Source organism: Ostrinia nubilalis, chromosome 23 (assembly GCF_963855985.1).
Source record: "Ostrinia nubilalis chromosome 23, ilOstNubi1.1, whole genome shotgun sequence".
Lineage (NCBI taxonomy): Eukaryota > Metazoa > Arthropoda > Insecta > Lepidoptera > Crambidae > Ostrinia > Ostrinia nubilalis.
In genome coordinates this window covers 2665284-2691701 of record NC_087110.1, presented here as the reverse complement: position 1 = coordinate 2691701, position 26418 = coordinate 2665284, and the positions used below count along the sequence as shown (strand labels likewise).

The 26418-nt window shown below is 37.4% G+C and overlaps 1 long non-coding RNA gene across 1 annotated transcript; it reads left to right on the top strand.

Annotated features, from left to right (window-relative positions):
• Positions 1 to 19310: 19310 nt before the first annotated feature.
• Positions 19311 to 19970, top strand: LOC135083382 (uncharacterized). Its single transcript, XR_010259590.1, has 2 exons — positions 19311 to 19516; positions 19692 to 19970. It is a non-coding gene; the product is annotated as an uncharacterized LOC135083382 (long non-coding RNA).
• The last annotated feature ends 6448 nt before the right edge of the window (positions 19971 to 26418 follow it).

The window sequence follows — 26418 nt, the reverse complement described above, 5'->3', positions numbered from 1 at the left end:
AAAGTATTAGAAAGTTACTGCCGCAGCAAAGGTGTTAAACTCACACTCAGCCCACTGGATAGTGTGTTGATAGCTTACTTAGGTATTTTCCAGAAAGCAATCTCCCTTATACATTATACCTTTTTCTTGGACCCACCGATTTAGGGGCCCCACACTTGCTTCGCGCAAATTGTCAATTTACAAGTGTGTATGTAACGGACTAACTTACAGTGCAGTGCAGGTAAATAGTTCACATGAACGTAATAAACAGAAGTAGGTTGAAGTGAGTAAGGTCTTAAGATTGCAAGTAGGTAAAAATAGGTCTTAAGGTTCTAATAAAATATCATAATCGGGAATAATGGAATGCAAAATTTAAGTCATAGTTACACAATTATTATAGTTATTATGTAACATTTACGAGTAAATTGATGAATGTGGTGTTTGATTAAGTTAAAAAAAACTTGCTTCAATATTAGTTTGTTAATTTCAATGCCGTAATTACAAAACTCTTAAAACCAGAATCAATTCCAGTCATACATTATGTTTCTAATTGATCTAAATATTTAAATTACTCAATCAAATCCTCAACCAACCTGTGTTTGAGATTGAAACGATTTTTGAGACTCTCATGCCCGTTTTCTCCATCAATCCCTAATTTTTAAGTGACCCCTATGGTAACAAATAACAGGTATTTTGTTTTCATGGGGATTAGGTACCTAAAAATTAGGGATTGATGTTGAAAATGGGCTTCAGACCTATAAACAACTCGCTCATCAGAATAGGTCGGAGTCTCTACCTTAGTCAATTCAAAGTCATATTCTCAAATTAATTGTACTTCAAACGTCTTCAAATGAAATCGTAACACTTCAAGCGACCCCCGCGATAAATATTGCATTTCAATACAATTTCGAGATCCAGTCATCGATCACAAACTTGTAGGTACGTCAGTCAGCCTCCTTTGCGGAAACGAAGTTAATTATAAACGTAGCTCAAATTAATAAGCCAAATTTATTTTTGAGTGCCTTTATATTATTATGCTGACCATTTGTAATAGGAATCTTTAAAAATAAAAAACCTTCTGCTGTATTTACCTTTTTATGTTATTCATCGACATCCTTGATTGTTTATCATAGCTCGTAGAATTGATGACCGTTGGAGCAGAAAAGTTCTCGAGTTCAACCACGAACAAGAAGATGAAGTGTAGGCAGGCCTCCCACTCAGTGAACCGACGATCTAGTAAAAGTCAGGTCGTGGAAATCCTTGAAGGAGACCAGCTGTGGACATCCTTTTGATTGATGCGAAGGAACGAACCGTATTAAAATATTTTCTTTACACACTTTGATTTATTTGTCCCTTTTTCCTTCGAAAATTATTTTGACTTATTTGCCATTATTTATCAATTTATTCGAGGTTCTCTCTCCAATAATTCGAATTATTTTATCCTCCATTTTACACGATTAAGTACCATGATCGTGGTTTGTCAAAATTCCAAATCAATTGAACTGTTCGTTCTATTTGAACTGTTACCAGTAAGTATTCCTTTGAGAAGGGAACACTTCCTTGATGAAATTGATCAAAAATAATTATGCCTGCTTCACAATTTGGAATTGGAAGAAATTGAGTTCACTCGGCTGACCATTTTTTTGTGGAATATTTTTACACGAATTTTTATTTTCAATATTGTTTGTTCTGTAAATTTTAATATTCTTTTAAGAAAAACATATTTTGATAATTAAATGAATTTTACCTGAATTTTTGATTCACTTCATGATCGTCGGTTCACTTCGTAAGGAATTACCTAAACTATGATTTTTTCTATAACTTATGAGTTCATTAATGAGATCTACCTACAGGTGTACGCAATCATTAAGGGGAGACCTGTGATGGTCAGCAATGGAAACGTCATTTGATTGTTAATAACATTTACCAAAATATACATTTACTAGCACATGATGAACACTTCAAACAGAACCTAAACCAATAGAAAAACAATTAATATAAATTCTAAGTCCTTTTTAATATTATTTGGGCACTTTTCTTGTCCTGAACTGCTCGGCTTGTTACCAAACAAGCGGAAGGGCATGTTTTCGCATAGAGGCTCAATTTAGTCCTTTTGTCTAAGGGTTAAAGGACTGAGATCTTTGAAGGGAACTTAACCCTTTGATTCGCGTTAGAAGACCAAAGATTTCAGCTTTGTCATGGCTTTGGATTTAAAAGGTCAAGGGTGATGGGCTGTTTTCTATCCTTTTCTATTCTGTGCGTAAAGTGGTGACATTTTATACAATATGGAATGTATTTCATTATCTGGTATTATTATTAACCAGACAATTATGCAACTTTCAATGTCTCCATCTTTAAAATTATTATTACTGACGGGATTGCTACCATGTACCTTAATTTTGAGTTTCCGATATTTCTTGTTATTTATTGTCCTGAAACAGTGGTAGGGTTAATACTGGGACGTGTAAAAGTGCTTTTTTAAGCCTATTTACAGAAATAAATGAGTTTTACTGAGAGTTTTTTAGAGAGAGTTTTCGGCACTGTTGCAAGCGCCATGGTCACGGAGTAACTGAAGAAACTTGCGGGTGAGATGTTATGGGCAGACTACCGATCGATATATCGATCTACCCTCTTTCTCCATCTTTGACCCTCTGATGGTACATGCAAGGGACTATAGCGCCAGCTACTATGCTATCGCAGGTTTGAGTCCAGTTATGAGCAAATTGTATCAATTTGTTTGATTATATTATTATGAGCATCTAAACATCCACTAACTTTTTCCAGCTTCTCCAGCCACTTGAATTTTGGTTTGTCACAGAAATACTATCGCAAGCTTAACCCTTTTTTTAGAAACGGGGATAAAATCTACCCTTTTAGAAACCTGGATAACTTTCTGGGGGGCAAAGTATTAGGGATACTAAATTTCATCTTAATCGGTTCAGTGGTGTAAAAATGTAACAGACAAACGAAGATATTTTCGCATTAATGTTGAAAAAACTACGTTTAATCTCTAATAACAACAACCGAAACGCTTTTATCGAATCGTTAAGCATAAAGCCAAATTGAATTCTATTACTATAGACATTCAAACTCAATTTGGCACGAACATAAAATAAATGTCCAAAAAAACTCTACGCTCTAAAATATTTAATTGGAATTCTTGTCAGGATGTAAAGCCCAATATCGCATATCACACACTCGAATGAGTTCTAATGTAATCCGGAGAACATGTGCCTTCGCACGTTGTGATAGGGTCGATTTTTGGTTGACGTTTGGAAGCCCGTCCTTGTCCAGTACAAGCCGATAATATTTTAAGTTGACCCTTGTATAATGGACATAGACCAGTAAACCCACTCGAGTCAATGGTCCTAGAACAGTTTAGTGTCGATAAAAGTAAGTCAAACAAAGAATTTATTACTGAACCTCTTTTCCAGTACTTTTTAGAATCAGTCGTTCGTTTCAGCCGAAAGACGTCCACTGCTGGACAAAGGCCTCCCCCAAGGATTTCCACGAAAACCGATCCTGCGCCGCTCGCATCCAGGCACCTCCCGCGACCTTCACCAGATCGTCGGTCCACCTAGGGGAGGCCTGCCCACGCTACGTCTTCCGGCTCGTGGTCGCCACTCAAGAACTTTCCTGCTCCAGCGGCCATCAGCTCTACGAGCTATGTGCCCCGCCCACTGCCACTTGATTATTTTAGCGATTCTGCGGGCTATGTCAGTCACTCTGGTTCTCCTACGGATCTCCGTTGAAAAACGAACACTAGCGAGCCACCACACATGTAAAGCTCAATCGCCTTCGTGAATTGCAACAACTACATATAACAACAAAAGGGATCCTGCCGTCCCTTCTCGAACTACGCCGCCAATATTTTAAGTCAACCCTCGTTGGATTCGTATGGAAATAACGCATTTTGGAAATTTGCAAATCGACGCCCACGTCGCAAAACTTCTTAAGTGCAATCCTATTGTTTTTACGGCGTTAATTTTCGGCGTTACTGGTCGAGTTTTAAAAGTTTTTCTTTTATGATGGTATTTTACAATGGTAATCTCGGAGTTTTTTATCGTTTGGGAACGGGAATTTGCATTGTAAGTGTTCTAACCACCTGGAAATTTAATGGCATCGATTTATTAGGGTTAAGAGTGATGAATTGACGATGAATTCGTTTAAAATGTAAAGTAAGTACAACCGGAAAAAATTGAAAGGAATCATATAGGTATTTTTATAAAAAAGAAACTTTTTATTCGTCTTATTTTTTTAATAAAATAATCGTAAGTTTTCCAAAATAAAATCTCTATTTAAAACTGAAATGCATTCACTAGTTTTGTTAATGAAATAAAAAATCACATATTTAGTGTCCGACCGAATGTTCGGTTTCGGTTTCGTTTTCGGTTGAGTTTCGGTAAAAACACGAGTTTCGGTTTAGTTTCGTTTTCGGCGGCAAACTTGCCGAAACTACGACCGAAACCGAATGTGCATTCGGGAGTTTCCGCGCTGTTATCGGTCATGTTCGGCGCGTTGAATGTGTGAATGAATCCGATCAGAGCCAATGTCGTGATTCGCTCGCTTGTTTGTTTGCTTGGAGAAGCAGCTTTTCCTCAAGACTACTCCCGCTACCTCAAGGGCGAGCGCACGCAGCGGGCACCCGCTCCGAGGCTAAGGCTGGTTTTAGTCTGGCTGGACAGGGACAGTCCACGTGACACTAAAACCAGCTTACGTGGAGGCCCCTAGAGTAATAATCTTTAACGTGACATGTGTGTCAATAAAAATGCACTATTGAGTAATTAATATCAACTTTGAAGTAAATCACCATCAAAATAACTTTCTACCCCTTTTTAACATAGTTTCACTAAAAATACATAGTTTCACTAAAATACGAAACACGTCTTCCATTAATTGTGTTATAGGAATGTTTATGCAAAATTTGAAGTACACTCAACATCAAATAAACCGCACCTTCCGCGACGCGAACTTTATAGATTTTCTTCTGACACAATCATGGCACCCCAACAATATTGGTGTTATTTGAAAGCCTAATAAATATCCTTAAAGAAAAATACATTTCATTTCTAAATAAATAATTAACATTTACAATAAATGTGACTTAAAAATAGACCTTACTTTGGGCTCACCTCTGGGATCAATTAGACCAAATTTTATGGTTATAAAACCAAATAAAGATCTCACGTGTCCTCTTTAACAGATGGATAGCGATTAATCCCAACTTAACAGTTTTATAGTCATAAAAAATGGCTATAGTACGCTATAGCCATTTACGACTACCTATTTTTTGAAGAAGTGACTGTGGATCCTTGTAAAGACACATTTTTGGGGTAAAAACCTTTCCTTTAATGAAATGAAGTTTAAAACTAGGCTTTCAAATGGTACCAATGTTGGTGGGAAGTGGGGATGCATGTCGTTTGATAAGTGCTTGTCGCGGGAGGTGCGATTTATTTGATGCCGAATGTAGATTGGACGAAGGAATCTCGTTATCCCATATAAACTTTGCCCCCCCTTTTTACCTCCTTAGGGGTAGAATTTTGGAAAATCCTTTCTTATCAGATGCTTACATCATACAAAGAACACATCGTCCAAGTTTCAGGTCTCTACGACTTATACCTATTGTGATTGTGATATTAGTAACTTTGTGATTTAAAGTGAAATCTATGTGATTTAAAGAGAAAACAATAAAGTCTGACTGATTATAATAACGTTTTCTTTATTTTTCCCTCAAAATATGAGCCTTGTAAGGAAGTTTCGGTTTCGGTTTCGGTTTCGGCCGAAATAGACACCGTTGCCGAAATTCGTTTTCGGTTTCGGTTTCGGTCGTAAAACTAGTTTCGGTCGGACACTACACATATTCGTTTTAAACTTAAAAGACTGAAAGCCCGCACAGGCTTAGTAAAATGGGAATCAGAAGCTTTTGAGTGCACTTTGCTCAGAACTTGTGAGAATAATAAAAGTGTTATTTTTGCACGTACTTCCATTTAAGGGTCATATTAATGAGCTTAAGTTAAGGATTTTAACTTAGTTCGTTTAAGATTACCTTAAACTATTAAGTTTTTGAGTGAGAACAAATGAATTAATCTACTAATATTGAGGTAAAGTTCGTGTGTTTGTATATTTGTTAAATTGTAAGGGGTAATCTCGGGATCTACTGAACCGATTTTAAAAATTCTTTCACCAATAGAAAGCCACATTATTGCTGAGTGTCATAGGTTATATAAAATTCCATGCGGGTGAAGCCGCGGGCGAAAAGCTACTTTTACTCAACAAGGTTTTGCATTTTCACATAAGTCAATTTTGCAATTTAAACGCCTTTAACAGGAAGTTTCATTGCGCTGAAGTCTTGCGCATTTCATTAATTATTAAAATAGTAAGACACAGGTCTTAACGTGACGTTTATTAATGAGTTACATTATGTACTCACGGCTTGACGTTTCGGCTGCGATGCTTACTATTTTAAATTGAAATGGAACGCGAAAGTTTGATATATTTTTTTTAATTTCGCACTTACACCATTTTACACTTCAGCCGTCACATCCACGAAACGGACATCCCTGGCTGTTGGGATCGACATTTAAGATTTTATCGGCGCCAATTCCGCTTAAATATAGTACGGCCGTTTTTATTGTGTGAATTGAAATGTTACGCCATTAGGGAAGGCTTTTAATCGCCAGATAAATTTTATCTGAAGAATAAAACGGTTTGACATATTTTCTGATCAAAATCAATGTATTAAACTTATTCTACAGATAATCTGACCCATAAATTAGCGTCTCTGGTAAGTAGAAAATCGAAACCCAATCGTTTCTGCCAACAAACGTCCACTACTTAATAAAAGGCCTCCCCTAAGACCCAGAACAGACGGTGAAACGCAACTGCAACGAAACTGCAACTGCTAGTTAATTTTGAGTTGCATCTAAGTTTCTGCCATAGCGTCCGTTGAGAGACCACACATGACGCGACCAGTTTGAAACTTTCAGTTTCAGTTTCAATCATCAGAATCATCAGAAAGTTGCAGTTTCGTTGCAGTTGCGTTTCACCGTCTGTTCTGGGCCTAAGGATTTCCACAACGACCGGTCCTGCGAGTGCATCCAGGTACTTCAACAACCTTCAGGTTACCTTTACCAGATCGTCGGTCCAAGGGATATGAAGCCTGGCTTAACTACTCGTACAATTTTCGGTCCGTGGTCGCCACTCGAGAACTTTTCTGCCCCAACGGCCATCAGCTCTACGAGCTATGTGCCCCGCCCACTGCCACTTAAGTTTGGCAATTCTGCGGGCTATGGCTACTTAAGTGATGCAAGTTATGACGATCGGAAGGAAAACCCAATAAACAAGCAATGCCTATTCCCAACAAAAAATAAAATACTTTTCCTTCCCTTAAATAAAAACCTCAAAAACATTTAACATTGTCCAAAATGGCGTCTGGAACAGATTTTAATTACAACGGCCCTTGCTGTCAAACGTTCGCACCGGAAGTGGCGGGAAATTTCAATATCCCTTCCCCGGACAAACCAATGGAACTGAGCGTTATATTAAATAAGTTTTACATTCATTAATTTTACCCGACAGTTTTCCCTATTTGCGAGTTTTCAGCCTAAATTGTAGATTTAATTATAAAGGTATGAGTGTAATGGCAAATTAGAAAGAAAGAAAGAAAGAAAACGTATTTATTCAGTATCACATAATTTACAAAATACAAAAATATATTTACAAGAAGGAGCTCAAAGTTGCACAGCGTGCTATGGAGAGGGCTATACTCGGTGTTTCTTTTACGAGATCGAATCAGAAATGAGGAGATCCGTAAACGAACTAAAGTCGCTGACATAGCCCGACGGATAGCTGACATAGACGAGCTGAAGTGGCAGTGGGCAGGGCACATAGTACGCAGAACTGACGGCCGATGGGGCAGCAAGGTTCTGGAGTGGAGGCCGCGTACCGGAAAACGCAGCGGGGGACGTCCACCCACAAGGTGGACCGACGACCTGATAAAGATAGCAGGAAGGCGCTGGATGCAGGCCGCTACCAACCGTGCGATGTGGAAGTCATTGGGGGAGGCCTATGCTCAGCAGTGGACGTCCTATGGCTGAAATGATGATGAAATGGTGGGCCACTCAGCATGTGTCGTAGCATCTCAGGAATGCTATGACGCTGGTCTTCCGTACCTATGGTATTAAGACCACTAAGTTATTGAAATACTTTTTAGATCTGTCAAAAAGTGGCTCTACCATACATTTTGTGTGGCAAAGACATTATGACGTAATTTTTGACTATTTGTAAATGTCAAAGCTAATAAAATAATGATTTAACAGCAAATTGAGAACTACAAGTCTTCCCTGAAGTATGGCAATTAATTATTAAAAATGAGGTATAGGTATTTTAAACGTAGACTATGGTCACCACCGAATTTTTGCGATGTTGTTTTAAGATGAAACAGCAACAATTAATTCCTTACAAAAAGTCGGCCGGAAAGGCTTTTAAAGTTTTTTGGATTACAATAGAGAAATATACAGTGGACTCTATTATGTTCGTGTCGTCATAAATGCAGGGTAACTTTGTATTTTTCAGAGTAACTTAGAACAGGAAAATTGCATTAATTTTTTATCTTTCTAATACCCTGAATTTCAATTAACTTTGAATTTCTGAAGGAGATACCTTCCTAGCGATAAGACTCCTTGTGTCCAAGGAATACGATGAACGAATAAACAGTCAGAACGACTACCATCATTGAATTGTATGAAACTCTTAAATAACTAACACGTCTAAGGGCTCTTTTGCAAGGAGACATCCCGTTTTTGGCAGGAACTGTTTCTGCAGGATCCCGTTTAATAGTAATATTTAACATTCACAAATGAACATTCCGTTTGCAGTGGCCTCATAAAATCGAATCGTTCGATTGAATCGAACTGGGAATTCGAAAGGTGCTATAAATAATTTGAATTTGAAGGTCACATTTATGGGTGTCCTCGCTCAAGCTTCAACCACACCAACGCGTGCAGATCGCAATCGCCGGCGCGATCATAGGCCAATGACAGGTCGCGCGACCCATGACAGTCCGCGCATCCATGACGTACTGCATGCGTTGGTGTGGTTGAAGCATTAAGGCTAAGAACTCATGGCGCTATTTTCACCCGCGCCCGCGGCGGTAGCGGGCCAGCAGCTTCTGTAGACTGCAGATCACGACGCGGTTTTCGCCCGCAGCGGGTGCGGTTGTATGCGGCATTCCTGCGGCACTGGCACGCGCGGGCGACTAGTAGAATCGCGCAGGCCACGGTAACCGCAGCCTCAGCGGGCGACCATTTTGTACCAGTGACTTAGCCGTGAGTTCTTAGAATAACCGCGCAAATAACCGCTCCCGTGAGTTTTGAAATAAAACCGCAATTCCACAACCGCCGTAGGGCGCGGGTGAAAATGGCGCCGCACAGTAGTTTGATTTTAATAAAAGGTGGACATACGATCGAAAGTCATAATTTCACCGAAACAAAAATTGTTTTGGATAGCATTTTGAATGCTGATCAACATTTGTCATTATACATTTTTCGATAAAACGAGCCTTTCATGCTTAAAAAAAATATGACAAGAAAATTTGTATGGAGAAAAATCTTTTTTATTTTTTTTCTGGCTACTGTTGCAAACTGTAGCGGTCAAACCTTATGTAGTCGTAAGTACCTATGGTGCCTAACATTACGACATAAATACTTTTTGCGGGCACGCGCGGCGAAGCGAGTAATGGACATGCAAAATTTTAAATATTTTTATTTATTCATTATTGATTTTAATGCACTTAAAGTAATTATTAATAGATAAATATACTTAGTCTAACTTACTACAGCCCCCTATTACCTCATTTCACGCGAAAACCTTTCAAACTAGAAGGTAAGTTTGTAGGTACTAGGTAGTCTTAAGTTGTTTTTATTGTCATTATAATATTCACTATTGGTCTACTGGTTATCGTGTAAGATAGATTAGGTAGATATCAACCCTTTACCTAGGTATATACCTACTTCTTGGCACTTATAATACCGATATACATGATTAAAAAAAGTCTTCAAGCAAGAACCCTTGACTTCAATGGTTATGAAAGATTTTTTAACTTTCTAGAGTAGTCCTGAATAGATCCTTAAATCATTTTGACTGTCATAATCGATTACAGTAGGTAGCGGGATAGTTTCAATTTTGATGAAACTGTAATTTCCAGTTCTTCTGTTGAATAGTCTTATACTTTCGCAAAAATATTCTTTTTTTTTGGCTTATTTAAAGAGGTGTAAGTTTCTTTCCCTTCGTCTAAAAAGATAACGTACATAACATCTTTATAAGTAGCCTCAAACATAAAGCATACCTTTACCCAATCATCGAACTGAAAAAATCTGAAATCCGACATTTATCACCTTCTTCCATTCATGTCTTCAATTATTATCTTCGTTCGAAAAACAAATCAAAAAAAGATATTTTAGCCTATTCACTTATCTTGATCAGAGTGTTCAAAATAATCAAAGTCACTCACATAGGTACTTACTTTTTCCGAAAGAATCCAATAGGCAGGTTTGCAGTACACCAAAATGTTATCACATTATCTGCACCATGTATCAGCTTTGTGTACGTTAGCTGGCATATAAAACTATAGGTAGAGGTGTACATAATGGATCTGCAATAATGTGTGGCAATAGGACTCGGAAACGTGGCCTCTCAATATAGGCCTTATAAATAAGCTCAAAATTGCACAACGTGCTATAGAGAGGGCTATGCTCGGTGTTTCTTTACAAGATCGAATCAGAAATGAGGAGGAGAACCACCAAAGTCGTTAGCCCGTCATAGCCCAACGGATTAGCAAGCTAAAGTGACAATGGGCAGGGCACATAGTACGCAAAACTAAAGGCCGATGGGGCAACAAGGTTCTGGAGTGGAGGCCACGTACCGGAAAGCGCAGCGTAGGACGTCCACCCACAAGGTGGACCTCATAAAGGTAGCAGGAAGGCGCTGGATGCAGGGCAACACCAAGCGGCCATTGTGGAAATCATTGGGGGAGGCCTATGTTCAGCAGTGGACGTTCTATGGTTGAAATGATGATGGATGATGAATAATGTGTAGAAGAGGGTTACGGATATTTCCATTTATGATGGAATTATTTGACTAACTGAATGGAGAGCCATAAAAATGTATTGTTTACTATATGGGTTGAAACCTTTACTGACCCACTACCTACTGTAATCGATTGTGACAGTCAAAATGATTTAAGGATCTATTCAGGACTACTCTAGAAAGTTAAAAAATCTTTCATAACCATTGAAGTCAAGGGTTCTTGCTTGAAGACTTTTTTTAATCATGTATATCGGTATTATAAGTGCCAAGAAGTAGGTATATACCTAGGTAAAGGGTTGATATCTACCTAATCTATCTTACACGATAACCAGTAGACCAGTAGTGAATATTATAATGACAATAAAATCAACTTAGACTACCTAGTACCTACAAATTTACCTTCTAGTTTGAAAGGTTTTAGCGTGAAATGAGGTAATAGGGGGCTGTAGTAAGTTAGACTAAGTATATTTATCTATTAATAATTACTTTAAGTGCATTAAAATCAATAATGAATAAATAAAAATATTTAAAATTTTGCATGTCCATTACTCGCTTCGCCGCGCGTGCCCGCAAAAAGTATTTATGTCGTAATGTTAGGCACCATAGGTACTTACGAATACATAAGGTTTGACCGCTACAGTTTGCAACAGTAGCCAGAAAAAAAATAAAAAAGATTTTTCTCCATACAAATTTTCTTGTCATATTTTTTTTAAGCATGAAAGGCTCGTTTTATCGAAAAATGTACAATGACAAATGTTGATCAGCATTCAAAATGCTATCCAAAACAATTTTTGTTTCGGTGAAATTATGACTTTCGATCGTATGTCCACCTATTTTACAAGCTTTATATTTTTACAAGCTTTTTACAAGCTTTATATTGACTTCACTTGTTAGTATGTGTGGGACAAATCTTGTAACTGAATTTAAGACCACTTCTCCTCAACCGATTGAGCTGAAATTTAGTATACTTATGTAAGTACGATGACAATGCAATGTTATGGTACCATTGAGCTGGTCTGATGATGGAGTCAGGAGGTGGCCATAGGAACTCCTAAACGAAACGGCGGAATCGCAACGAGTTTGGGTTCGTTGGATTTGTCTTTTCGAGTAGTTTAGTGCAAGATGATGTCCAGGGTCCTGATCATGGATTAGGGAGGTGGCCATAGGGACTCCTAAACGAAATGGCAGAAACTCATCGAGTTTGGGTTAGTTGGATTTTTCTTTTCGAGCAGTTTAGTGCTAGATGATATCCAGGGTCCTGATGATGGAGTCAGGAGGTGGCCATAGGAACTCCTAAACGAATCGGTGGAATCGCATCGAGTTTGGGTTCATTGGATTTGTATTTTCGAGCAGTTTAGTGCTAGATGATGTCCAGGGTCCTGATGATGGAGTCAGGAGGTGGCCATAGAAACTCCAAAACGAAACGGCAGAAACTCATCGAGTTTAGGTTCGTTGGATTTGTCTTTTCGAGCAGTTTAGTGCTAGATGATGTCCAGGGTCCTGATGATGGATTTGGGAGGTGGCCATAGGAAATCCTAAACGAAAAGGCAGAAACTCATCGAGTTTGGGTTCGTTGGATTTGTCTTTTCGAGCAGTTTAGTGCTAGATGATTTCCAGGGTCCTTATGATGGATTAAGGAGGTGGCCATAGGAACTCCTAAGCGAAACGGCAGAAACTCATCGATTTTGGGTTCGTTGGATTTGTCTTTTCGAGCAGTTTAGTGCTAGATGATTTTTTTTAAGGGACGCGCGCTCGTATCTTGAAGAGCTTTTCCAGCTTCACCGGGCAGAGTGGCGAGTACAGAAGGTACTCTAGCCGTTTGGCGATCGTCGGTGCGCGTGCCGACGAGGCCGAGTGTGGGCTGTGTGTGTTCGCAATCGGGCCGTATCGAGCGCATAAGGCGCCCGATCAATGGCGAACCCAACTAGAGGGTTGCCCACCGCGGTGTTGGACCAAAGTCCAGCCTACGCCGGGCTCACTCTAGTGGGCCCGATCGAGGGTACTACAGACGCGGCCTGAGGGCGCCACGGTAGGCTCGGACCTCGGCTCAGGCCGTGTCCGGGGGACGGATTGAGGAGAACCGGCCCGGTACATGTCTGTACCTTCTGAAATGAAATGCAGGGCCTCGTACTCGCCGGCGTAACGAGCTACTGTGTTTTGGAGTAGTTTGCATGCTTAAGGCAGTGATGTCTGTGTTCAGAAATTCGGTAATAGGATCGTCCGGGTCGTCTAGGATATGCCTAGGTCGTCGGTATTGGGCAGCGACATCTTTCTGGGGTGTGTACGTGGCGGCGCTAACGATAAGAGGGTTCTTGTGGTTGATCGCTTTATCAAAGTAGCGGCGAGAGGCTTCTTTCATAAAGTGATCAATCGATGGGATCTCGAAATCTCTATGGAGATTCGTGTTACGCACGAACCACGGGGCATCCCCGGCTCGGCGTAAGAATTTGTTTTGGAGGGTCTGGAATTTCTTAAGGACTATGCAGGAAGTGTGAGCAAACACCGGACTGGCGTAAGTCAACACTGGACGGATGCAGGTTTTGTAAATTGTCAACTTATTTCTAAGTGACAATTTACTTTTCCTTCCAACTAGGTGGTAGAGTCGGTGGGTGTAGTGGTTCGCACGGCTCAAGACGCGTCTGAGGTGCGGAGCGAACGATAATCTCTGGTCGAGGGTGACACCTAAGTACTTGGCCTCACTCTTCCAAGGAATATTTTGGTCAAATAAGGCGAGATTGGTGGGGACATTAGGACGAGTGCGAACCGGAGGACGTTTCGCAGACAAAGCCCTCTGCTGCACTTTTTTCGGGATTTACCTCGATACGCCACTTCCTGAACCATTCGCCTAATTGTGTGACTGCGCGTTGGAGCGCCAAGATGACGTAATTCCGATTACGTCCGGACTTGTAGAGTGCGGTGTCGTCCGCAAAGAGGGCTAAATCCGTATTCGGATATTAGGGGATGTCATTGACGTACAATGAAAAAATAATGAGTGCTAGATGATGTCCAGGGTCCTGATGATGGAGTCAGGAGGTGGCCATAGGAACTCCTAAACGAAACGGCGGAATCTTATCGAGTTTGGGTTCGTTGGATTCGACACTTTGGTGCTAAATAATGACCCAGAGATTGAGATACAACTAAAAAGTGTAAAATAAAATTATAATAAAAAAAACTTTTTAAAAACAAGCTTTATCCTGAAATGCAGTGTACTAAAACGAAATAAATAATTTTATGCTTGGTTCAAATAATTTCGAAAGCTTGTAGCGCAAACAGAAAAAAAAGGAATAAATTCCATGCGCGATACAAGCTTTCGAAATTATTTGAACCAAGCATAAAATTATTTATTTCGTTTTAGTACACTGCATTTCAGGATAAAGCTTGTTTTTAAAAAGTTTTTTTTTTAAATCAAACTACTGTGCGCCGTGAGTTCTTAGCCTAAATCGTCATGCAAAACAAATGAGTCTACTGTGTCCGTTTTTATTGTGTTGAACGCAAAATGAATAATACATTTTTAATTCCCTTCTAGGTATTCAAAAAAAGTTTCTGACTTTAAGTGGTCGACGGACGGAGTGGTAAAATCTGCTTTTATAATGTAAAATACAAAAAATATTGTATTGAAGCAATCACTACTTTGCCCGTGGCTTCGCCCATGTATTTCTCTCTCTTTGATTTGTAAATAAAGCTCTATAATTTTTCCTGGAAGCAATAACATGAATTTTATATGACTTATTCATCATCATCATCATCATTTCAGCCATAGGACGTCCACTGCTGAACATAGGCCTCCCCCAATGCTTTCCATGTTGATCGATTGGCAGCGGTCTGCGTCCAGCGCTTCCCTGCTACCTTTACAATGTCGTCGATATATGACTTATTACAATTATAAAACTATAATGCAAGTTACAGACGTATCAATAAAGATATATGAGGGGTGTTCAAAAGTAATGAGAATGTGATATTTCTAGCCATCAAAAAATCTGAAAACAATTCGGTAGGTAGTTTAACTCTTCTTCACTAGAAACTGGTAAAAAAATCATTTTCAAGTTCACCATTTGTCACCAAGGAAATTGTCAACGCAGTGTCCTTTTTAGGCCTTTTTGGAGAGTCAAAAAAATCATCCGACTGATCGTGTTCAAGTCAATGTAATTCAAAAACGCAATGGTGAACTTAAATGATTTTTTTACCAATTTCCAGTGAAGAATTAAGCTACCTGCCCAATTTTTTTCAGATGTTTGTGATGGCTATAAATATCCCTTTCTCATTACTTTTGAACAACTCTAGTAAATTCCAGTATTTTGAATTCATTATAAATTGTTCTCGTAGTTTCTTATTTCAAACTCCCTTTAACTAATTGAGCACTTTCATTTATTTAAACCCGAAAATTGAAACCCATTTTCCTTTATTTTTCAGATACAAAGTTGGAGAGCATCGTCAATATCAACACTGGGTAAGTTTTCCTTACAATTTAATTTTTAATTAAATTAGATTCGATCCTACCTACAACCTCTTGTATTTCTAAGTAAGACAACAGCACATAAGAATACATTTTTGTATCAATATCGCCTCTAATTAATAGCATCAGGCGTTACTTTGCGGAAATCCATAGTTAGATATTAAAAAAAAAAATACTCAGCTTTTTTGCACGTCGGTGTTGGTACCTACAGTCAGCAACGAAACTTGCCGAACAAAATAATTTTACAAAAGACACATGAAATGTACATAAGTTACTGACCATAGCTACAAACAAAATACAACAGCCTGTTCAGTTACATTGAACCTTTATAGTGTTAAGGTGTTTTGAAAATTTGGATGTGTTCATGGACTTTCGTTGCTGAGTGTAACTAACTATTGCATCTGTGACGCATGCGATTTGTGGAAGGGCGGGTGGTGTTTTTAGTATTTGCTTGTAGAATAACATAGTCTGTGGGCAGTGTGAGTTTAAAAAATGTATGAAAATTTTAGTTTTTGAAAGTTTCCCGCTAGGGGCGCTGTACAATCCGTCATACATATAATGTAATTTTTTGACTTACACTCAAACTTGCCCTCTGTAGGCGCGGGTAGTGTGGTTGGGTACGTATGTCGGCGTCACTAAGCGGAGATTTTAAGCTAAGTAGTTTTATCTTTTAATATCTAATATTGCCTCTATTAACAAGTCCATAAGACCCCACAGTTTTTAATGTGCCACCATGTGTACAAAGCACTAGAGCGTTACATTCATTGTACCTACAGGTACACATCACGCATGCATCGTTACAGTACGTCTGCCAGGACATTTATCACAAGCATACAATGTAGGGTGGCCATCTTTTGAAGTTACATTGAGACATTTCTTCTCAGCTGCGGCATTTAAAGTATACTTGTCACAAAACGCCAAAGGTGGAAAGATATTTAACATTCTTAATCTAAACTGACGTGATGAATCTAGCTCAAAATTGAATAACTATTTACAGTCAAAATCCTATACTGGAGAGAAGCCTCCCCAAGGAACCTACTCGTACATAGTGCAATAATAATTAGTTATTTTTACCTAAATTGCTACATTTCCAGAAGCACTAAGTTCATATTTTATTGCAAAATAGAACCCATTGTAACCATAATTAGATTTTTTTTAACTTTATCGTGAAAATTAACTTAGGTATCTTCCATCTCAAAATACTCCAAGTGTTCTTTTAAAAATAGAAATATTCGCTAACAAATTCAAAACTATATTTCTCAACAAACCCAAACGAGCGTTGGAATTGTCTTTCTATCATTCGATTCCATTGTTCCACCGCGGCACCGTCATGCGATATCTGCTAGGAAATATCTATTCTGAAATACATTGTGTGAAAGGTGAAATATAAACTAGACTGCTAGATATATCTTACCGAAACATGTGGAACTGAAATGATACTCAAGTTACCTGCTAACACTCCTAAATAAACCCATATTAAGTTAAGCTTAATAATATTATGGTTAAAATTTAGAATTCCATGTTGCCCGGTTGGTAGCGGCTTGCGTCCTGCGTCCAGCGCCTTTCTGCTACCTTTATGATGTCGTCGGCCCACCTATTCTACTCTACTGGAACTATACCACCAATCTCCTTCATCATTTCAGCCATAGGACGTCTACTGCTGAACATATGCCTCCCCCAATGCTTTCCACGTTGATCGATTGGTAGCGGCCTGCGTACAGCGCTTCCCTGCTACCTCTACAGGCTTCTTCAGTGGAGACCAATATAAAAAATATTAAAAAAAATATGATGATGACGATGAAATATGTATGGAACTTCTAGTGAAATGTTAAAGTTATCTAACATTTGAAGTCCATCTTTATTAATTTATAATTTTTCCTTCCTTCTTCCCTTAATTTTCCAAAGTACCACAATTGGATTACCTACTAAGATTGATACATATTTTTATGAGTCGTAATTTTTCCACGTGCCCTGTAAGTGAATAATACAATATTAAACAGGAAAAACAAAGAATATAAAATATTATTATTGTCTCAGACATTTTTCTGCAAAAACGTTAAATTATGTATGTGAATGTGTCTTTTGTTGCCAAATAAAATTATTTTCTTTCTTTCACATCCATTTTTATTGATTCTAAGAAAACTAGAAAAATAGAAGAAAATGAAGACCTAGCGATAAGATCGCCTTAATTGTATATTTCATCCGTTTCTTAGTGTGGTGTGCAATAAAGAGTAACTATACTTGGTTCGTTTCATCCGCGAAGACGCGCCCCACCAATTTTTGGTCGAGGGAAGCGCGGGGTTCGGGGAATTTGATCCGAGCAATCCGAGCGTCATTATTGTAGTGTGCGTGTGCACTCATGAATGATTTAACGCGTACCGATAACACTCAAACAATAGCGGAAAGATGGTGGGGCGCGTCTTCGTGGATGACACGATCTATACCAGTCTTTCCCAAAGTGGGCGATAACGCCCCCTTGTGGGCGCTGCAGGCTTAAAGGGGGGCGGTAAGAGACCCAGAAAAAAATCGGGACGTTGTGTAGAGGCTTGGGAGGCGCCATCTACTAGGAGGAATCTTAGACACCGACTGAGCTCGACTCTTGACTACAAAAATGGGGGGCGCTAAAAAATAAATTATTCTTAAAGTGGGCAGTAGACTAAATAAGTTTGGGAACCGCTGATCTATACCTATCTGTCTATTTAAATTCATATTGAACCTACTGTTGCTTTGAACGCACGTCTGTTACAATCACAAAAAATACCTCAATGTCCCGTTCCCTCACAGAATCATGGTCACCATTCACAATGCCCCCAGGACGTGTACACGTTCGATACAACTCCGCCATGGTTACCCTACGATGAGGCACTTTAGCAGATTGCAGTGTGACCTTACACTACACGGAAGTTGAGGGAATGGAAGAGGTATTTAGAGGTAAATGCAGCAAAATCATAAATTATTTTTACCTCAATCAAATATAGCTCGAACAAATTGATATTACGTAACGGTACTAACTAATGTAAAAATTAAATGCGTGTAAAAATTAATTGTGTTTATTCTGCCATGCATTGCTGTGCAAAATATCCATTTTAAAATACCTACATTATTTCAGTTAAGAGTCAACTGTACAAAATATTACATACCAGCTCTCCTCCTTATTTTGAAGTCGGTTATTATATTAAATCACTTCCAGTACATTTCTACCTCTGTAAATCCCACCATATTTACGTCAGGTGCTCCTCGGATATCCTAAGTAGGCTTTGAAAAATTCAACCCTCGAGTGGCGCTGAAATTTTAAAACTGCCTTTTAAAAATTACTCATTAACGTTAAGTTTTATGAGAGCTTCTGAAGCTTCCAAAATTACTTTCAAGTGCATCCTTACTTAGCCGTATTAAGAAAGGACACTTGAAACTTAATTTAGTTACTTATGAAATGTGGATACAGAATTTTTTTTTATGCATAACAAGGCAGGTATTTGACCACAATCACACCTGGTGTTAAATGGGATGTAGTCTAGGATGTTACATATCTGCCCTGTAAGTGCCTATTCTCTCTTGCCTTGAAAAGGCCTGGATTATAGTCTTCGTTTAAGCTTTGTTTACACACAACACTTTTTACAACTACACTGCTTGACTCCAATGAATTTGTGAAGTAGCCGTACTCCTATAGACTTACTTTAAAATTAATTCTGACAAGTTCATTATCATCATCATTATTTGGCTTTCATAATTTTCTAATTGAAACCAGCTTATCAAGCAAAGCGGATTGCGCTACAAACTCAATTATCAACAAAAGTATGTATTGGCTCTGTGCACGATTACAGCGCCAACTAGCGTCCATAACTTTGTGGGCTCTGTCACATTGACATTTAGGTCGTTTATTTGTGAAAAAATATCGAAATGAAAAAATAACAAATATTTTCGACTAATAAATTGTTGTGATACCACGATTTGGATGGAAAAAAGGTTTTGAAATCATTTTAGTCATTCAAATCAAATGAGGTAAGTCCGAAAAGTGTGTTTGATTTTGATTGTGTCAGGGTTTGTTTACTTCATTTATAGTTGTAGTTTTACAATAAAACAAAAAGGAAAAGCTACTTTAACGGTTTCATTATATTACAGTAAATACATTTAAATGTTCCTGTATCGCTAGTAATAAATTAAATATCGTTTTCAGATCGAAATGAGTATTGTTTTGAAGACCGGGTTTGTGAGTGTTACAATATCAAATTCCAACCACAAACCGTATTTAAAGGAAAGTTGTTGATATTGGCTGGACAAGTCCGAGATGTAGAAGAATTAAGAACAAAACAAGGGCAGAGTTCAATAATTCACGCTCTCATCATAAGGCAAACATCTGTGCACAACAACTACTGTGACTCATTTTTGTACTACCACGTTGTATAGTCTAGTTATTTCCAAATTGTAAACGGCTATTAAACCAGCCCTATCAAAATACAGTCCACTCTTTTATTTAAGTACCCAGTAGGACCCTTTTCATGCGATTAATTAATGATATTAAAATGTATTATGTAGAATCGCTTTGCCATTGACAGATACATCTAATGACAGAGCTTACATTATTTCTACTTTTGACCACCATGAGCGCTGCGATAGATTATGTTACCCCCACCTAGTACTTCGCACCCAGCGAATAGCGCTTAAAACTGAGTCAGTGCCATAGGTATGGAAGCGGCACGGGAGGGGTGACATTGACATAAATTATGACGTGACAAAACATACAAATCTGAAGTCTCGCTGACGTTTGGCCACAAAAACACCCTCGCGTTAAAACTCAGTTATGTACTTTTAAGCGCTAGACAATATCATCAGGCAAAATAATCTGGTGTCACAACAATTCAGCTTTAATATCTCATTACTGGACAGCAGGTCAAGCTTCACTACGCCTGATTACTTTTAAATTAAAAAGCTGAATGTTTTAAAACAAGAGCCGGATTTTAATTTTTCCTTTTATATTTTTGCACTGTTGTTTTACTTTGCACTGGTAAAATTTTACGGAGACATGCTTTTGTAATGATTTTCATTGTTCAATCAGCATTTCATTGAGTAATTAATTTTGATTGGTTATAATGAAACGATTTGTTTAATTAAAAAGTTTATTATTATTTCAACCTAACTATGACCAATGGATATAAGTTGCAATATTTTTACTTGCCCACATTACATAAATATGACCTATGATCAGTTCATTTCGGTCATTTACTGTAGGAGCACGATCCTCTCTGCTTTCATCATCATCATCATCATTTCAGCATAGGACGTCCACTGCTGAACATAGACCAATGCTTTCCATGTTAACCGGTTGGTAGCGGCCACATCCAGCGCCCTCTTGCTACCTTATGATGTCGTCGTTCCACCTTGTGAGTGGATGTTCCACGTTGCGTTGTCCGGTATGTGGCCTTCACTCTAGAACCTTGCTGGCCCATCGGCCGTCAGTTCTGCGTACTATGTGCCCTGCCCATTGCCACTTCAGCTTGCTAATCCGTCCTCCTCTCTGCTTTACCAGAGGCAAATTGAAGACTTATCTAACACTTCCACCGCTGCATCTGACAGACTGGACCAGATTGGAGACCAAATGTAATATATTAACTAAACCGTTCACACGTCAGTCCAGTTTTGCAGGATCCTACCTTACTGGATCTCTCAAAACTAGATTACCGTGGGAACTAGCCCTTAGTTTAATACGCAAATCACCAGGCCTGGTCGACGTCCTCCAAAAGGAAAAAAATATATTTATTTTGATCCATTATTAAAATATTACTTAAATTTTGTCCCAGTAATGCTACAAGATGTATTCCATCACGGTCTCTGATTCAAGCCCCCACCGTAAGATTTGCAAATGAGTGAGGCACACGACAATTTGCCGCTCCGGCGGCTCGCGTAATACTATTTATACGCTCAAATGACAACACCCGATATAAATAAGTAAATCATTTCGGGGAATCCGTGAGCGAATATACAGGGTGGTATTTTGGCAGGTGATTACAAAAAAAGTTGATTCTACTCGTACGTTCGTTTACTGTCCAATAATGTACAAAGGACGTTATCGACCGGTCTTGTGAAGTATTTTTTCCGTTTCCCGCTAGACCAGATTTCCACAATGACCGGTCCTGCGCTGCTTTTAAACAAGCTTCCTACTACTATCACCAGATTTACTCAGGTAGGTGCTCAAAAAAGAATTAATTCTACTCGTTGATACATTTGCTGTCCACTGCTGGACAAAGGCCTCCCACTCATTTCCACAAACACCCGCTGGTGTTTCATCCAGGTATATTTGCTGTGCACCGCTGGAGAAAGGTCACCGCTACGGATTTACAAACTAAAGACCCTGCGCTGCCCGCATCCAGGTATTTCTCGTGACCTTCACCAGATCGTTGGTTCGTGTTCAAACTCCTACAGCACATAAATAAATAAATAATGGATGCAATAAAATGTTGAGTATTGAGCACCAATATCAATCAAAACCAATATTTCTCAAAAAGTACATTGACGTCCTCATTAAATGGAAAATTAAATTACTGATAACAATTTCAATGGAAAGCTTTATTAGAACTACGTCCCCTTGTGCAAGTTGTTGCAATCCTTTTTATTTGAGCACCTACTAAAGAGTCACCCTGTATCGATGGCTCCTACGTATACTGGCGTAAGTGAAAAAAGTAAATTTTACAGGAGAGCCATTTTAGTGGCCAGAACCATATTTTTGGGTCATATCTTCTGACCTACTAAAACGAATTTAATGAAATTTCACATTTAGCCTTAACATGTAATGCTTTTGCTACTGCTGTTATCAATTTTTATATTTTTCTTATATATTTTGAGATTTTACGCATTGCCCTTTTACGTCGGCATATTTCTATAATTTCATGTATATTGTTCAACGTAAAGAGACTTAAATGACAACGTAAATATAATATTTTAAGCGATTACTCTCTTTATTTATGCATGTAATTATTTTAATTGTTATCATGTGCTATATCAATAATAAATCAGTTAGAAAAAGTCGTTTAATGTACCGTTTTACGTTTTAACGCAAATACGCCCATATACTGTGCTCGAGATTTAGTTAGGTCTTTTAACATAATGTGTCATATTTTAAAAAAATATAAATAACTTGAAAAAATCGAATTGCCTAAGGCGGGAATTGAACCCACGATGCCTTAGGCAGTTCGATTTTTTCAAGTTATTTATAATTTTCAAATTAGTTTGAGATGCGACTCTGAACGCTAAAAATTAAATAACTATATAATGTGTCATAATTTATAAATAAAACAATTTGCTAAATATTTTCATGGCTTTATTTAAGATTTGGATTATAAAAAATATATGTTTATGTAAGCAACTACTCGTATAGATTGACGAATCGTATAATTGGGCTTTATACGTGGCGTAGTTTTGCACATACGCCTATTTGCCTAAAATTTTATTTTGTATCTAATGGAAAAAAAAATTTTTTTTCTTACTGATGTTATAGATTAGAGCAAAGTGAAATCATTGCTTAAATAATTGGAAAAAGGCGTAAGCGGCAGTTTCGCCCTTATACGTAGGAGCCATCGGTATATGGTTACAAGGAATTCGCATTCAGGTGGAGGGGCAAAGATACAACTAATTGAACCGAGCCCCCCTTTATTATATCAGCCAATTACCTTGTAGCTACAGACGAGCACATCAAGCTAAATACAGTGACTCTTATCTCGTTGTAATAGAAGCTATTCTGCAACAAAAATGTACAATTCTTTCGCAATTTCGGGTAGAGATCGAAAAGTACTCCAGAACGCACAAAATTATGAGTTTCTCAGAAAGAATTGGTTTCTACCGAAACGTCAATTCGATGTATTTTTAACCGACTTCAAAAAAGGAGGAGGTTATATGTTCGACTGTATGTATTTTTTTTTTTTTCTATGTATGTTCACCGATTACTCCGTCAATTGTGGACCGATTTTCAAAATTCTTTTTTTGTTCGATAGGGTACACTTCTGAGGTGGTCCCATTGTCACCAAGTTAGGATCTGATGATGGGATCCTAGGGAAATCGAGGGCAACCCTCAAATTTTATAGGCACGTATATCGTTTTTCAAACTTTTTCTTAAGTTATTCAAGTATTTGCTCCTGGAAATCATCATCTCATATTGATGAGCTGATGATAGAAGGTAAAACTCCTTAATGCTTAGGAGTTGGAAGATAATTCTTTTAATTTTATAGATAAGTATAGTTTCTAAAGTTATTCAAGTGTTTACATCAGATATTCATCATCTCATCATGATGAACTGGTCATGCTAGGTACAACTCCTTAATGCTTAGGAGTTGGAGGATAATTCTTTAAATATTATAAGTACAAATAGACCAACAGTTGTATTCTTTCATGTTTTTAAGGTGGGCTGACGGTTTAAGGTCTTTTTAGGTTTCCTATATGGTAACCTGTATTTTGTAGGGAATATTATTTTACACTAGACATGAAGAATATGGTCTCAATGTACTGCCTACCTTCAGTGGTAACATCAAGGTAATAATTAGTTATAGTTAACTAAAAAGCAAGAAATAAGTAAAATTTTATAAAAAAAAATAAAACCGACTCCAAAAAACCTACACTAAAAAGTAGAAAAATAATTACTAATTACCTAGTTATTTATTAGGACGAATTAATATTTATGTAGGTATACCATGATTGATACTTTTGGAGTCGGTGCAGGCAAACTTTACATGTTTCATAATCTTGGCACCGACTCCAGAAGTATCAATCATGGTATACCTACATAAATATTAATTCGTCCTAATAAATAACTAGGTAATTAGTAATTATTTTTCTACTTTTTAGTGTAGGTTTTTTTCTGTAACATCTAAGTAATAAACGAATTCCAAGTAACCCGGTATAGAAAAGGTAAAAGTATTTGCATAACGTTATGAAAGTCCTTGTTAAGTTGATAAATATTTAACAACGAAAATAAATATTTATAAACTGGGCAAAATAAATAGAAGCTAACAAAATGTAATATAATTATCTTCTTAATTTATAACTAAGTAATAAATTAGACAAAAGAACTAGTTTCTTTAAAAATAAATACTTACTAACTAACAAATAAATATTAATTATAATATTTTTTCCACAATTACATTTACCTCTTTTTGTATTAAGGTATTTTCAGTAACTCAAAAGATTTATCTGCTTGAAATATCACAGAACTAAACAATATTAAACTAGCTGTTTCAAATCAAACCATTCAAAGACCACACCACCACCCACACCAAAGCACAATTCGAGTATTTTAGTTCGAATCCAATAAGAGCCAACATTCACAACTGTGCCCTTTGAAATACAAACCAGATTCACCGGATCCGTAATTGAAACCTTACACTATATAGAGGTACAGTCAGTAAGGTCAAGTCGGACAAATATAAGATTTTACCTCCGATAGAGGTAAAGTCAGTAAGGTCAAGTTGAAGCGAAGGGAAGATTTTACCTCTTTACAGTAAAACAACTAATTCAGAAACCTCTCCAAAGTTCTTCATTTATAAAATTAATTCCAAACAATGCTCTCTTTCCCATTGTTTAAAAAACAATCTTAGCAATATTATGGATTATTTACCTCGTAACAATAAAAAATCTTATTTATTAATCTGGCTACAAAACTTACATTATGATATTAAATAGTGCTTGCTACTGATTATACCTTATTTATTACTTGGAAACTTTGCTCCTATTTACCTTGTAGTTAGTAAGGTGTCAATTTATTAAATACTAAAGCTGGATTTCATAAAAACTCTGTAGTCGTAGTAAGGTTGCCGACTTCATCATCAAATAAAAAAAAATAAAAAATAAAGTATTTAAGTATGTTTATATCCGTTGTCTAGTACCCATAGTACAAGCTTTGCTTAGTTTGGGACTAGAAGCGCAGTGTAAAATGTCCAAGGATATTTATTTAAAAAAAAATTAGCAATAAATAATTTTTAACTGCATTTTACCTTTTACTGGAGAACATAAAATATTGTAGAGTACCATACCATAAAACCTATAGGTACCTAGCGAATTACCTACCTAATTCATGTAAAATATCTTTTCCTTTTCTTAAACACATTTTTTCGACCTTTAAAGTGCTATATTTCTTACATAAAAAGTTAGTAAACCTCTTCGTAGACTACTGAGATTTATTTTCCTATCTATCTTTAGACGTAGAAGATTATAGTGTATTTGCATACATTTTCCTTTCTCTCACTAACACAAAAGTATTAGCTACTCATTCCTCACATTGCACCGTAGTCTGATAGCGTTAAAATAATTCTATACGAAATACACAGTCTAATATTTGGAAAAACTGTCGTTCCGCATTTAGCGTGCAATTTTTCAGAAACCTTTTGTTTCGCGAACGAAATCTTGAAACTAAATCCCCATCCAATATATTGTTGGAATGTCTGGGGAATTGCAAGCGAAAATCAACCTTAACTAGGTTACAAAATGGGGGAACAATTCCTTCAGTTTACAACGTTGTATTGATGAAAATACCTGGAGGAACTTTGTTATTAAATACAAAAATAACTTTTGGTAGGTATATTATGTACTGTATAGTTCAAAAATAACAAAATAGAGTTCATAAATAGAACCTAGTATGATTAAAAATGCTCGGTTACTTTTTGTTTGCTTTAAAAGATCAATAATTTCTAGTTTCAAACATGATTTCAATGTAGTATTGGTTCAAATTATTGTCCTACAACAGCTGTAGGTTTTTTAAATATGACGTGTAAAGGCCTTATCGCTAAAAATACATGACTTATTGTCTGAAAATTATCTGGACACTACGCATTCTCTCAAATACAAATACCATTTTTATCCTTAAGGAAAGTAAGAGAAAATTTGTGGTATTCAATGCTATTTCTAGCATATACAATTTTATA